The 16,070-nt window shown below is 45.7% G+C and overlaps 1 pseudogene; it reads right to left on the reverse strand.

The window, feature by feature from the left end:
- Window positions 1–4,135: 4,135 nt before the first annotated feature.
- On the reverse strand, window positions 4,136–4,741 carry LOC123405011 (annotated as a pseudogene).
- Between the last annotated feature and the right edge of the window lie 11,329 nt (window positions 4,742–16,070).

Here is a 16,070-nt window from a genome sequence, read left to right on the forward strand (position 1 = left end):
GTGATGTATGTCGTGTCGGGATTCAGGGGAGACACTGCGCTGGGCGAGTAGACGACGTACAAAGCAACTTTGGTATGTTTGCGGCCGGCAGGAAAACACGATAACGTATAAGTATACGCTGAATCGATTGGGATAGCTACATGAGGGACACGCTCATGTTTTTATATTAATCTCATCGACTGTATAGCGTACACATATATACTATATTAGGTAACCTAGCTAGTTATATTATATCTACACGGTACTATCTCCTAGTCCGACATACGTTTAGAAAATTACATGTCGTCAACTCGTGATTAACTTTAACACCGGTATCAAGGCCTAGCCATGAAACCGACCTATGAGATCATGGACTGCGACTTGGTTATCATACCAAAAATAGGGTGTTTTGTGTAAAACATGCATGACGGATCAAGAATACCTATTTCTTTTATTAGTATATATATATAATACATCCTACCACCCAGGGCTAGTTACCCCACATGTTCCATATACTATCATGCGGTAGTATATATATTAATTTATCATTTTTATTATGTTTATATATTATATATAAGATTTTTCAAAGTGAGTTATCTGAAAAAATTACAAGTTAGCCCATAATTTTTATTATATTTGTGAAATACTTATATTTTTGTACGTAAAAAAAGAACATACATAAAATATGATACATACTACAAAAAAATAATATATATACTATCTAAACATTATTATATACTACATACTACGCGTATATACTCTCCGATTTGATAGATACTATATACAACATACAAAACGCAAGTGATGGTAACTACCACCGATGATAGATAAAATTTGTTGGAAAAATACATCCTATCACCCAGGGGTAGTTACATATATATTGTGTGCTGGGTGCACCCCAAGGAGCATGTTTGTTTTGTTTTCTTCCATAGGTTTTTTGAGTAATTTTTTCTCTCGTGAAGTATAGTTGTGCTTTCGTGTGAAGCACAACTATGCTTCTCGGAAAAGGGGAAAAGCATAATTGTGCTCCACGATGAAGTACATATTGGTTTTGCAATAAGTGAAAAATAAAGTTTTGCATTACGGCCAAAAAGCAAAAAAAAAACACAAAATGTGTTTTAGGTTTCCATTTTTAATCTCTTTGGTAAGTTTTTTTTTTTTGCTTTCCACAATTTTTAGTTTTCATTTAAAAAAATCATCCAAATCAATTAACATGGGATTATTTTCAAAAATCTCGACGCGAGAAACACAACGCTAAAAACAACTCATGATTTGAACGCAATGTCCTACCATGGGATTTACTTTCGAAGATCTTGACGCAAGAAACCCAGCGTTAAACATATGATTTGAATGCACGATTTAAGTGATAAAACATTTTAAAAACAAAAAAATATCTACAAGAATTTTTTTTACAAAACTCTCATGTTGTGACAAATATCACACATGTAGCGTGTCACATTAGAGCATTTGCAAGGGCCTACGACCAGAGGCTGTGCACAAGCTCAAATGGAATCTGAATGTTCTTTAGAAAAAATTGAAATCTGAATGAAACTAATAACGATGATTTCAAAATAACCACAAATCTTTCCACGATAGGAAAATCGCCTCAACACTTCTTTATCGGTTGACAGTTACTACTCCATTGCTTCCGGCGGACCAATGTGGTCAAGTCCTTGTACCCCTGCCTTCACGGAAGCACCAATGCAGTGTAAACACGTCACAGTCAGAGCTGATCCCACTGACCACACAGCTGAGCAGTCCATTGTCGCTAATTAAATTTTCTAGTGGTGTATAGCAAAGGTGACCGGCTCAAGTCAATGGAAACTCTTGGATGCAGTGAGAAGGTAACCCATAAAACATCAAATTTTTGGGACTACGAAATGAGAGCCAGAAGTGTGTAAACTTTTCTCCAGGATCCAGAGTTCTTGTGTGTCAAGGAGCAAATAAATTTCAGTGTTTTCTTCATGGACTCCTCCGAACAAATATTTCTGAAACCAGATTGGCACTTCTCATTTAATAAAGAGAAATGCACCGTAATGGTGATTCGGGAAATGCAAAACAATTATTCTACAAATCTCAGAACAGTAGCAACTCTTCAGAAGCTTGTAACAGCAACTGACCGATTGAGGATCTCAATAGGGGGCGCTGCCAGACATGGCATTTCCGAACGCCCCAACTGGCAGTTTCCAGCGTACGTTGCCTGGCAATTTTATCAGGCACGCATGGCTGTTCTTTACTTATAAGGCAACTTCTTTTCCCTCAAAAAATGCCAGCCGTCAGACCTGAATCCGAAGGCTGTGGGGGTGTTCGCTTGGAAAACGCTCCCAGCAAACGTTCGCCAGATAAGCTTTCCGATTCAAGTTCCCCTAGTAGAAAAATGAAACCAAGATATGAAACCAAATTTCCCTGAAAAAATAGAAATCCTACTAACCACAAATTATTAAAAATGAAATCCTTTCTTCAGAAATTCAGGCCTTGTGGACAAGGGGAATTGAGTGGTCTACCATGTTCCGCTAACCGTAGTCGCGTACCGAGTTAAGAGTTACTCCTCCAACAATAATTTTCACGATTTCTGTGGACCAATGGGTCCAATCCTTGTGCCCCCACCTTCACGGAAACACCAATCATAGCTTAGAAAAGGACTCGATGCCAAAAGATGAAGCATTTCACAGTCAGATGCATCCTCCGTGTTGCTGGTAGATTATTAGCCTACTGTTCCCGTCCTCATTACAGAGTTTGGCCGGTGACCAGCTGTGGCATGCCAAGTCAAGTCAAGTCAACTGAAACTCTTGAATGCCATGAGATGCCTAAGTGAGAAAAATCATAATAGGCAAGTAGGAGATGATAGCCATAATTGGTGAAACTTTTATCAGGATTTAGAGTTCAGAGTTTCAAACTGACGGAAGACGCCTTCTGTATTAAGGGACAAATAAATTTTAGTGTTTTCTCAGTTCATAAATAATTCTGTAAGCAGATTGGCACTTCTTATTTAAAATATATCTTAACGGTAATTTCGTAAAGACGAAACAATCATTCTAGAAAGCTCGGAACAGTTGCAGTAGAGGAAAAAGCATTCAGAAATAATACCTTTTTTCTGCTTTGTCTTGCTTCAAGTTTAACTGTCAGCATGGAGACTTTTCAGTGCATGACAAGGAAATATCACTAACATGGAGAGGAAATTGACCAATTCAATCCCAGCCTCATAGACTGCTCCACACAAAATCTAATTCATGGGGCATGATTTTCCATGTGCCACACTGTTCCACGAAGAAGACGCGTGAGGAGACTAACCATTGTTAAGTACCATTCTCCAAGGGGCATAAGCTTGCTCTCATCAGTAGAGGCACCAACCAAAGCACAAACGCAACGGCACATCACCTCCCATGGCGTTTCCTCCAGTTCTTGCTACTGCTGCTGGGGGTTTCATCTGCTGCCCAAGCACAAGTGAACATTACTCGAGGCTCCTCCTTGACGCCCCAGGGGACAACCAGCTCATGGCTCTCGCCCTCCGGCGACTTCGCGTTTGGTTTCCAACAAATAGAAGCTAACTCCTCCTCGTACCTCCTTGCCGTCTGGTTCAACAAGATCCCTGAAGAGACTGTCGTTTGGTACGCCAAGAGCAGCTCCGACGGTCAAGAGTCTTCGGTTCAAGTGCCATCCAGTTCTGTGCTGCGGCTCACCACTGATGGGCTGCTCTCACTTCGCAACCCATCTGGTGATGAGGTCTGGAGCCCCCGGGTTCCTGGTGTGGCCTACGCCGGAATGCTCGACACAGGCAACTTCAGGCTTGTCGGTGTAGATGGCAAAGCAAAGTGGGAGAGCTTTGATTTCCCGGCTGATACCATCCTGCCCACACAGGTGCTTTCTGTGGGTCAGCAGGACAAGGTACTCAGAAGCCATCTCATCGCCACAGACTGCTCCTGCATCCCCACAACATATAAATTTTTCTACATCAATTGACGAAACTTGTGTACCTGTATCTGATGCAGGGATGGATGGAACATGGAGGGGGCAAGGAAAAGAGAAGGTGAGTTGTAGGGGTGCCGGATCCCAGCCAAGAAGGAAGGAGGGACTAACCTAGGGCCGTTGGAGATGCGCCGGCGCAGCTCTGCCCAAACCCCTAGACACAGACACGGGGTGGTTCTCAGCGGGCGGTTCAGGATGGGAGCCAAGAATCTGGCATGAGGGGAGGGACGCGTAGACCATGGGGAGCTCGGGAGCGTACTGTGTGCCACCGTAGGTCGTCGGAAGCGCCCAACATGGGTGGTGGCGACGGCGGTGGCGGTGACTTCGTGGGCAAGGAGACGAGCACCACCATGCCGGGGAGGAACAACGGCAGCTCCGGCGGCCTAGGAGGCCCCGCCGGAACCACGGCGGAGGACGCTTTCCCGTTCGTCTGGGCTCTCTTGGGAGGAGGAGGCAGGTTCTTGGCGACGAAGTCCTTGAGCCCGACCTCGCCGCCGGGGAAGCCGCCCGTGAGGCCCATCATCTCCTTCTCGAACGCGTTCGGGTCCACCGTCGGTGGGTCCGACTCGGCGCTTCCTGACGAGGATTCTCCCGAGGGCATGGACGGAGGAGGTGAGGGCAGGGTGGGCGAAAGGATCTCCTAGCGGATGCCGACCTCGCCATTGAAGAGGCCGCGACCACCGAGGATTTTGGAGAGGCGGAAGGACGCGGAGGGAGGAGGGGTGGGCAGGCGGATGCGGTGGGGATGCAGCGGCGGGGGCCGAAGTAAGGAGGGGGTGGTGGGCGCGGGCGCCATTGGAGGGGATCCGGAGCGAGCGTGTGTGGATAAGGCGCTGAGAGCAAAAAAGGGATGTTTCTGTAAAGTGAGGACTGCGGGTTGATTTCCCAAAAACAGAAGGATTTTTATGCAAAACTGGCGCGATCTTCTTGTCACCGGCGCCACACCATGATCATCCATCAACGTGTTGCCATCGGGGTTGTCGTGCTACTCATGCTATTACTACCAAAGCTACATCCTAGCAAAATAGTAAACGCATCTGCAAGCACAAACGTTAGTATAAAGACAACCCTATGGCTCCTGCCGGTTGCCGTACCATCGACGTGCAAGTCGATATTTCTATTACAACATGATCATCTCATACATCCAATATATCACATCACATCGTTGGCCATATCATATCACAAGCATACCCTGCAAAAACAAGTTAGACGTTCTCTAATTTTGTTGTTGCATGTTTTACGTGGTGACCAAGGGCATCTAGTAGGATCGCATCTTACTTACGCAAACACCACAACGGAGATATATGAGTTGCTATTTAACCTCATCCAAGGACCTCCTCGGTCAAATCCGATTCAACTAAAGTTGGAGAAACCGTCACTTGCCAGTCATCTTTGAGCAAAGGGGGTGACTCGTAACGATGAAACCAGTCTCTCGTAAGCGTACGAGTAATGTCGGTCCAAGCCGCTTCAATCCAACAATACCGCGGAATCAAGAAAAGACTAAGGAGGGAAGCAAAACACACATCACCGCCCACAAAAACTTTTGTGTTCTACTCGAGAAGACATCTACGCATGAACCTAGCTCATGATGCCACTGTTGGGGAACGTCGCATGGGAAACAAAAATTTTCCTACGCGCACGAAGACCTATCATGGTGATGTCCATCTACAAGAGGGGATGAGTGATCTACGTACCCTTGTAGACCGTACAGCAGAAGCGTTAGAGAACGCGGTTGATGTAGTGGAACGTCCTCACGTCCCTCGATCCGCCCCGCGAACAATCCCGCGATCAGTCCCACGATCTAGTACCGAACGGACGGCACCTCCGCGTTCAGCACACGTACATCTCGACGATGATCTCGGCCTTCTTGATCCAGCAAGAGAGACGGAGAGGTAGAAGAATTCTCCGGCAGCGTGACGGCGCTCCGGAGGTTGGTGATGACCTTGTCTCAGCAGGGCTCCGCCCGAGCTCCGCAGAAACGCGATCTAGAGGAAAAACCGTGGAGGTATGTGGTCGGGCTGCCGTGGAAAAGTCGTCTCAAATCAGCCCTAAAACCTCCGTATATATAGGTGGGAGGGAGGGGGCCTTTCCTTGGGGCTCAAGGAGCCCCAAGGGGGTCGGCCGAGTCCAAGGGGGAGGACTCTCCCCCCCAAACCGAGTTGGACTAGGTTTGGTGGGAGGGAGTCCCCCTTCCTTCCCACCTCCTCCCTTTTTTTTTTCTTTCTCTCTTGATTTTCTTCTCCTTGGCGCATAGGGCACTTGTGGGCTGTCCCACCAGCCCACTAAGGGCTGGTGTGTCTCCCCCAAGGCCTATGGTCTTCCCCGGGGTGGGTTGCCCCCCCCGGTGAACTCCCGGAACCCATTCGTCATTCCCGGTACATTCCCGGTAACTCCGAAAACCTTCCGGTAATCAAATGAGGTCATCCTATATATCAATCTTCGTTTACGGACCATTCCGGAAACCCTCGTGACGTCCGTGATCTCATCCGGGACTCCGAACAACATTCGGTAACCAACCATATAACTCAAATACGCATAAAACAACGTCGAACCTTAAGTGTGCAGACCCTGCGGGTTCGAGAACTATGTAGACATGACCCGAGAGACTCCTCGGTCAATATCCAATAGCGGGACCTGGATGTCCATATTGGATCCTACATATTCTACGAAGATCTTATCGTTTGAACCACAGTGCCAAGGATTCGTATAATCCCGTATGTTATTCCCTTTGTCCTTCGGTATGTTACTTGCCCGAGATTCGATCGTCAGTATCCGCATACCTATTTCAATCTCGTTTGCCGGCAAGTCTCTTTACTCGTTCCGTAATACAAGATCCCGCAACTTACACTAAGTTACATTGCTTGCAAGGCTTGTGTGTGATGTTGTATTACCGAGTGGGCCCCGAGATACCTCTCCGTCACACGGAGTAACAAATCCCAGTCTTGATCCATACTAACTCAACTAACACCTTCGGAGATACCTGTAGAGCATCTTTATAGTCACCCAGTTACGTTGCGACGTTTGATACACACAAAGCATTCCTCCGGTGTCAGTGAGTTATATGATCTCATGGTCATAGGAATAAATACTTGACACGCAGAAAACAGTAGCAACAAAATGACAGGATCAGTAGTACCGCTCCTAGCAGCGGTAGTACCTCTCCCAGAGTGGTAGTACCGCTTGGCTAGTGCAGTTGGTGGGTGGGTAACGGTTTGATTGTACCCCCACTATATATAGGTGTTTTCTTCCCTGAGAAGCTTACCTTTTAACCTCCCCAAGCCCCACTGTTGCTCCAAAAACTTATTCTTGCCCGATCTCTCTCCCTAGCCAATCAAACTTGTTGATTTTCTAGGGATTGCTTGAGAGGGCCTTGATATACACTTCCACCAAGAGATATTTGATTCCCCCCACTAATCCCTTGCGAATCTTGTTACTCTTGGGTGTTTGAGCACCCTAGACGGTTGAGGTCACCTCGGAGCCACATTCCATTGTGGTGAAGCTTCGTGGTCTTGTTGTGAGCCTCCAAGATTTATGTAGAGATAGCCCCAACCTTGTTTGTAAAGGTTTGGTCGCCGCCTTCAAGGGCACCAATATTGGAATCACGGCATCTTGGCGTTGTGTGAGGGTGTGAGGAGAATAAGGTGGCCCTAGTGGCTTCTTGGGGAGCATTGTGCCTCCACACCGCTCCAACGGAGACGTACTTCCTGTCAAAGGGAAGGAACTTTGGTAACACATCCTCTTCTCCACCGGTTCCACTTGCGGTTATCTCTTACCTTTACTTTGCACTTATTATTGTTGTGGTGTATTATTTGCTCGCACTTGTTTTCCTTGTAGTTAGCATCATATAGGTTGCTCACCTAGTTGTTCACATAGAGAACCTTTTGTTGCTAACGCTAATTTATTAAGACAAGCTAAAAATTGGTAGTTGCCTATTCACCCCCCTCTAGTCAACCATATCGATCCTTTCATCATGCTTGCCTTTTCTGCAGCGAGATGGACTCTATTCAACACCTCTTCTTTGTTTGTGTGGTTGCAAAGACCGTGTGGAATTTGGTTGTTGAGGGTTTTAAAGCTAACCAGATTTCTTGCTTCGAGGATGTTTGCACCTCATGGCAGTTTCATAAGAGAATACATGTGCTTAATATGGCGACCTCTGGCTCCTTATGGAGTATTTGGCAACTAAGGATTGAATTTTGTTTCCAGGGTCGATTTTGGAAAAGTCTGAATTGCATTCTCATGAAACTATGTGGTTTTCTCCTGCAATGGGTGGTTCTGTGCAACGATGCACACGTAGGGCTTCTTTGTCAGTTCATCCTTTTGCTGAACTGACGCCGAGGGGAACTGCTCTGAATCGCTTGGAGTGATGCTCCTGTTAACTGAAGATTCGGGATGTTTTCCCTCATAGATTTGTTCCTAGTTATATTGGTCGATGTAATAAAATTTAGCAAGACGGCCTAGACTTTTTTCCAGGGTTTTTTGGTTGGTGGCAGGGTGTTAGATATTGACTTTGATGTTGGCCTGTTGAACCTGTCTGTTCGTTGCTTCATTAATAAAGTGGATCAGGGGGAGACCCCTTTCATTTAAAAAAAACACTGAGTGAATTACATAACCCTGGTAGGGATAAAGAAGAAAATTGTGTACTGTTACAGGATAATGCTTCCTCAAATGAGCTGAGGAAAACACATCTAAACATAGGTTCAAGCAAAATCGTTTGAACCTCATGTGCACAAACCAAGAGATCTCTATTGAAATGAGAAAGACAAGCCTATCCTTGATGTGTAGAATGCAATCTGAGAGGAGTTTCATGGCACTATGTGTGACAATTTTTTATGCTAATTCAAATTGTTTAACAAGAAAGGGCCCTGTAAATGTCCCTGTTTGCAGCAACCTTTGTAAGACTGAAGGAAAGAGAGCTTCTACTTTGAGAGAATGATCGTCACCTTTGCACCAAGAAGAAAACCTTCGGCATCAGCCAGAAAAGAAGTAAAGAGAGTCTACCCTGCAGCCTAAAGTATCATCACAAGACGAAGCTCAAATACATAAACCAGGATTAATACAAAAGGTAGGACAATATAGACTAATAAGTTTCTAAATGAAAAGACAAGTAGGTTGCATGTGAGATAGTTTGGTGCACGCAAAGTCAGGTTGCGAGGAAGAGTTCAAAACCTAGTGAGAACAATCTGTTGGGGAACGTCGCATGGGAAACAAAAAATTTCCTACGCGCACGAAGACCTATCATGGTGATGTCCATCTACGAGAGGGGATGAGTGATCTACGTACCCTTGTAGACCGTACAGCAGAAGCGTTAGAGAACGCGGTTGATGTAGTGGAACGTCCTCACGTCCCTCGATCCGCCCCGTGAACAATCCCGCGATCAGTCCCACGATCTAGTACCGAACGGACGGCACCTCCGCGTTCCGCACACGTACAGCTCGACGATGATCTCGGCCTTCTTGATCCAGCAAGAGAGACGAAGAGGTAGAAGAGTTCTCCGGCAGCGTGACGGCGCTCCGGAGGTTGGTGATGACCTTGTCTCAGCAGGGCTCCGCCCGAGCTCCGCAGAAACGCGATCTAGAGGAAAAACCGTGGAGGTATGTGGTCGGGCTGCCGTGGAAAAGTCGTCTCAAATCAGCCCTAAAACCTCCGTATATATAGGTGGGAGGGAGGGGGCCTTTCCTTGGGGCTCAAGGAGCCCCAAGGGGGTCGGCCGAGTCCAAGGGGGAGGACTCTCCCCCCCCCCAAACCGAGTTGGACTAGGTTTGGTGGGAGGGAGTCCCCCTTCCTTCCCACCTCCTCCCTTTTTTTTTCTTTCTCTCTTGATTTTCTTCTCCTTGGCGCATAGGGCACTTGTGGGCTGTCCCACCAGCCCACTAAGGGCTGGTGTGTCTCCCCCAAGGCCTATGGTCTTCCCCGGGGTGGGTTGCCCCCCCCCCCCCCCGGTGAACTCCCGGAACCCATTCGTCATTCCCGGTACATTCCCGGTAACTCCGAAAACCTTCCGGTAATCAAATGAGGTCATCCTATATATCAATCTTCGTTTCCGGACCATTCCGGAAACCCTCGTGACGTCCGTGATCTCATCCGGGACCCCGAACAACATTTGGTAACCAACCATATAACTCAAATACACATAAAACAACGTCGAACCTTAAGTGTGCAGACCCTGCGGGTTCGAGAACTATGTAGACATGACCCGAGAGACTCCTCGGTCAATATCCAATAGCGGGACCTGGATGCCCATATTGGATCCTACATATTCTACGAAGATCTTATCGTTTGAACCTCAGTGCCAAGGATTCGTATAATCCCGTATGTTATTCCCTTTGTCCTTCGGTATGTTACTTGCCCGAGATTCGACCGTCAGTATCCGCATACCTATTTCAATCTCGTTTGCCGGCAAGTCTCTTTACTCGTTCCGTAATACAAGATCCCGCAACTTACACTAAGTTACATTGCTTGCAAGGCTTGTGTGTGATGTTGTATTACCGAGTGGGCCCCGAGATACCTCTCCGTCACACGGAGTAACAAATCCCAGTCTTGATCCATACTAACTCAACTAACACCTTCGGAGATACCTGTAGAGCATCTTTATAGTCACCCAGTTACGTTGCGACGTTTGATACACACAAAGCATTCCTCCGGTGTCAGTGAGTTATATGATCTCATGGTCATAGGAATAAATACTTGACATGCAGAAAACAGTAGCAACAAAATGACACGATCAACATGCTACATCTATTAGTTTGGGTCTAGTCCATCACGTGATTCTCCCAATGACGTGATCCAGTTATCAAGCAACAACACCTTGTTCATAATCAGAAGACACTGACTATCATCGATCAACTGGCTAGCCAACTAGAGGCATGCCAGGGACGGTGTTTTGTCTATGTATCCACACATGTAAACGAGTCTTCATTCAATACAATTATAGCATGGATAATAAACTATTATCTTGATACAGGAATTATAATAATAACTATATTTATCATTGCCTCTAGGGCATAATTCCAACACAATCATGCGCAATTCCAGTCAAACTCCTAGACATATGGTATATGTATGGTGTTATGCTTTTTGAGCCTCAGTGAAAGTGTGTTAAATGATGCGTGATATCGAGCAAGAAAGGGGAGCATTGATATCATTTAAAGCAACAAGTTTGGCGAAAGAAATGTTATCAACGACAAAAGAGACTTATCGAACATCAAGCTTTGATGCTACATCCACTGCAAAATACAGTGCACCAGCTTCAGCAACTAAAGGAGAGAAGACACATTCAATAGAAGCTTGAATCATAATCTCATTGTTCCCTTGATCAGTTGTAGTTTGAAACAAGAGACTAATCCATGTTGCTGGGAGCACAATTCTTCCTAGGATCTTAGGATGTGTTCGGTTTGAGGAATAGATTAGGGTGGTTGTGGGTATCCCCAACCAGATGGTTAGGATATCCTTTTTTGATTAGTTTGGTGGATCAGGATAACCATTGAAGTGTTTGGTTCAAGGGATGAATATTAAGGTTTGTGATAATATTTTTGCTTGAGGTGATGAGATTATCCCATAATCTGCATTTTCTGTTGAGCACCATGATACATCCATTTTGACTCATGTTTGTTATTGTTTTTATAGTGTTTTTATGCATTTTCGACTTGGTGGAGTAATACTAACGCCTTTTCTCTCATAATATGCAAGGTTTATATCAAGTGGAAGAACACTGAGAGATGGAATTCTGCACCTGAAAAAGCTACGTAAGAGACATCGATTCTGCACATCTCCAATTGGGCTAAAAATTTACAGAGATTTATTTATAAATAAAAAATATTGGAGTGAAGAAGTACTAGAGGGGGGCCACGACGCGGCCACTAGACACCAGGGCGCGCCAAGCACCCCTGGCGCGACCCTTATGTCTAGTGGCCCCCCTGGCCCACCTGTGGCGATCATCTTCTGGTATAAATTTTCTTTCACCCTAAAATTTAAGGAGATGACTTTAAAGACAAAGATCCGTCGCCTCGAGGCGAAACCTGGTCAGGAGCACTTTTGCCCTCCGACGGAGCAATTCCGCGGGAGGAACATCCCTCGTGGAGGGGGAAAATGGAGGGCATCGTCATCACCAACAACCCTTTCACCTTGGGAAGGCCAATCTTCATAAAAATCTTCATCACCACCATCTCCTCTCATAACCCTAGTTCATATCTTGTATGCAATCTTGTACCGGAACCTCAGATTGATACCTGGGGTGTGTCTAGTAGTGTTGATTACATCTTGTAGTTGATGCTTTATGGTTTATTTGGTGGAAGATCATATGTTCAGATCCATTATGCTATTCAATACCTCTCTCATCATGAACATGTTTATCACTTGTGAGTAGTTACTTTTGTTCTTGAGGCCATGGGAGAAATCATGTTGCAAGTAGTCATGTGAAGTTGATATTCGTTCGATATTTTGATGATATGAATGTTGTGATTCCCTTAGTAGTGTTATGTGAACGTCGACTACAGAACACTTCATCATATCTTGGGCCTAAGGGAATGCATTGTGGAGTAGTAATTAGAGGGTGGGTTGCGAGAGTGACAGAAACTTAAACCCCAATCTATGCACTACTTCATAAGGGGCTGATTTGGATCCCTATGTTTAATGCTATGGCTAGAATTTATTCTTAATACTTTTCTCGTAGTTGCGGATGCTTGCGAGAGGGTTAATATATCAAATTAAGAACGCTAATTATCAAATTATCAAAATACCGAACGCGAATTAACCCAACATGACGAAAGTGACTAGATAAAATTCCCGTGTGCCATTAAGAACACTTTGCCTATTAGAAGAAATTGTTCTAGCTTTTCCTTTGCCACAAAAGGATTGGGATACCTTGTTGCACCTATTTTTACTATTGCTACTTGTCACTTGTTACAATTACCTTGCTATCAAACAACTTGTTACCGCTATTTCAGTGCTTGCAGAAATTACCTTGCTGAAAACTGCTTGTCATTTCCTTCTGCTCCTCGTTGGGTTCGACACTCTTGCTTATCGAAAGGACTACGATTGACCCCCTATACTTGTGGGTCATCAAGACTCTTTTCTGGCGTCGTTGCCGGGGAGTGAAGCGCCTTTGGTAACCAGAATTTGGTAAGGGAAAATTTATATTACTTGCTAAAACTTACTGTTACTTGTCACTATGGAAAGTAATCCTTTGAGGGGTTTGTTTGGGGTATCTTCACCATGGCCAGGAACACCAATAGGTTTCCCTCAACCTGTTGAACCTACTGAAAATGTTTATTATGAAACTCCTTCGGGTATGATAGAGAAACTGCTAGCTAATCCTTATGTAGGAGATGGAACAAAGCATCCCGATATGCACCTAATCTATGTGGATGAAGTTTTTGGATTATTTAAGCTTGTAGGTTTATCCGAAGATGAAGTCAAGAAGAAGTTTTTCCCTTTATCTTTCGGGGGGAAATTTAATCCAACACAAAGAACTTCAAAGAGAAGGACTCAATTCATCACAACAAAGAGAGAGAGAGGGTAGCATATCACATGATCCAACTATATTAACAAAGCTAATGGTACATCAAGATCATGCCAAATGAGAGAGAGAGAGGAGAGAGAGAGAGAGAGAGAGAAGAGAGAGAGAGAGAGAACTACCCCCTCCTCGTCATGGACGACATGGGGATGATGAAGATGGTCTCCAATGATGGCTTCCTCCCTCCGACAAGGCGTCGGAAAAGGGCTCCAGATGAGATCGCTTTCGTATATTGGCTTGCGACCGCACAGTGAAAAATCTAGGTTAAATTTCGAATGCTTTCTAATATATAAGAATTTTCAACGTCAGAATTTCGCCAGGAGGGGTCACAGGCAACCCACAAGGCACCTGGCGCTTGTGTGTGTGTGTGGGGGGGGGGTACATTGGGTCTGTTTCCTTTCAGAAAAATCATCAAAAATATTCGTCACGTTTGGACTTAGTTTGATATGAATTTTCTGGAAAACCAAAAACATACAAAAAATAACAATTGGCACTGGCACTAGATTAATCAATGGGGTCGGGCTGTAGGGTCCGCTCTGGGACCTCCATACGTTCCATATTTGTGCCGGATATGGTGTATGCCGGTCAATCCGAACGTTTGAGGCCCGTTTAAGGAGCCTGTCTGGATTGATTTTTTGTGATCGGTTATTGACCGGGCCATCCGCCCGAGCATTTGAGGCGGGTTTGGAGCGCCCTGCTGTCGATGCTCTAAAGCGGGGTTAACTTTAAATAATTTTATAAAATAGACCCAATCTTCTCGGAGGTTTATGAAAAGATGACCTTCCCGTAAAGTTTTGGCGGGCTAGTAACAGGCTGAAACTTCCAGACGCGTCACCGCCACTCCACCGGAACACTGCCGCCTGCCAGCCCGCTTTCGTGCTGCCACCGCCTGCCCCACAGCCCCGCCAACGCATCACGGCGCCATTGTCGCCCGCCACTACGCCAGGCCGCCACCACCACACCGCGTCACCACGGCCATGCAAGGCCGCAGTCGCCACACCGAGCCGCCGCTGCCACGCTGATGACCCCCAAGTATAGGGGATCAATCGTAGTCCTTTCAATAAGTAAGAGTGTCGAACCCAACGAGTAGCAGAAGGATCTGACAAGTGGTTTTCAGCAAAGAAATATCTGCAAGCACTGAAATTGTCGGTAACAAGTGATTGTGTGGTGAGATGATTCGTAGCAAGCAACAAGTAACAAAAGTAGCAACAGTGCAACAAAGTGGCCCAATCCCTTTTGTAGCAAGGGACAAGCCTGGACAAAGTCTTATAGGAGGAAAACCGCTCCCGAGGACACACGGGAATTTCTGTCATGCTAGTTTCATCATGTTCATATGATTCGCGTTCGTTACTTTGATAGTTTGATATGTGGGTGGACCGGCGCTTGGGTACTGCCCTTACTTGGACAAGCATCCCACTTATGATTAACCCCTCTCGCAAGCATCCACAACTACGAAAGAAGATTTAAGACAAAGTCTAACCATAGCATTAAACTAGTGGATCCAAATCAGCCCCTTACGAAGCAACACATAAACTAGGGTTTAAGCTTCTGTCACTCTAGCAACCCATCATCTACTTATTACTTCCCAATGCCTTCCTCTAGGCCCAAATAATGGTGAAGTGTTATCTAGTCGACGTTCACATAACACCACTAGAGGAAAAACGACATACAACACATCAAAATACCGAACGAATACCAAATTCACATGACTACTATTAGTGTGACTTATCCCATGCCCTCAGGAACAAAAGTAACTACTCACAAAGCATAATCATATTCATGACCAGAGAGGTAATGAGTAGCATCAAGGATCTGAACATAAACTCTTCCACCAAGTAATCCAACTAGCATCAACTACAAAGAGTAATCAACACTACTAGCAACCTTACAAGTACCAATCGGAGTCGCGAGACGGAGATTGGTTACAAGTGATGAACTAGGGTTTGGAGATGAGATGGTGCTGATGAAGATGTCGATGGTGACGAGTCCCCTCCGATGAGAGGAGTGTTGGTGATGACGATGGCGACGATTTCCTCCTCCGGGAGGGAAGTTTCCCCGGCAGGATCGTCATGCCGGAGCTCTAGATTGGTTCTGCTCAAGTTCCGCCTCGTGACGGCGGCGAAACCACGAAAAAGCTCCTCCTTGATTTTTTCCTGGACGAAACCCTCCATATAGCAAAAGAGGGGAGCAAGTGGGCCAGTGGGCTGCCCACAAGCCCTCATGGCGCGACCTGGGGGGGTGGCCGCGTCGTGCAGGCTTGTGGGCACCCCGTGGTGCCCCTCTGGCACTTCTTCGGCCCAGTATGTTTGATAAATCAGAAAAAATCCTCGTTGATTTTTACGGCGTTTGGAGTTGCGCAGAATATGTATCTCAACTTTGCTCCACTTTCAGGCAAGAATTTCAGTTGCCGGTATTCTCCCTCTTCATGTAAACCTTGCAAAATAAGAGAGAAAAGATATAAGAATTGTACCGTGAAGTGAAATAACAGCCAAAGAAGCGATAAATATCAACATGAAAACATGATGCAAAATGGACGTATCACACGCCGCTTGCATCACCTCTTGCCGGCGGCCGCTGTAATGCCTCGTCGAGATCCTCATCGGAGGCCGTCACA

Source organism: Hordeum vulgare, chromosome 6H (assembly GCF_904849725.1).
Source record: "Hordeum vulgare subsp. vulgare chromosome 6H, MorexV3_pseudomolecules_assembly, whole genome shotgun sequence".
NCBI classification, from domain to species: Eukaryota; Viridiplantae; Streptophyta; class Magnoliopsida; order Poales; family Poaceae; genus Hordeum; species Hordeum vulgare.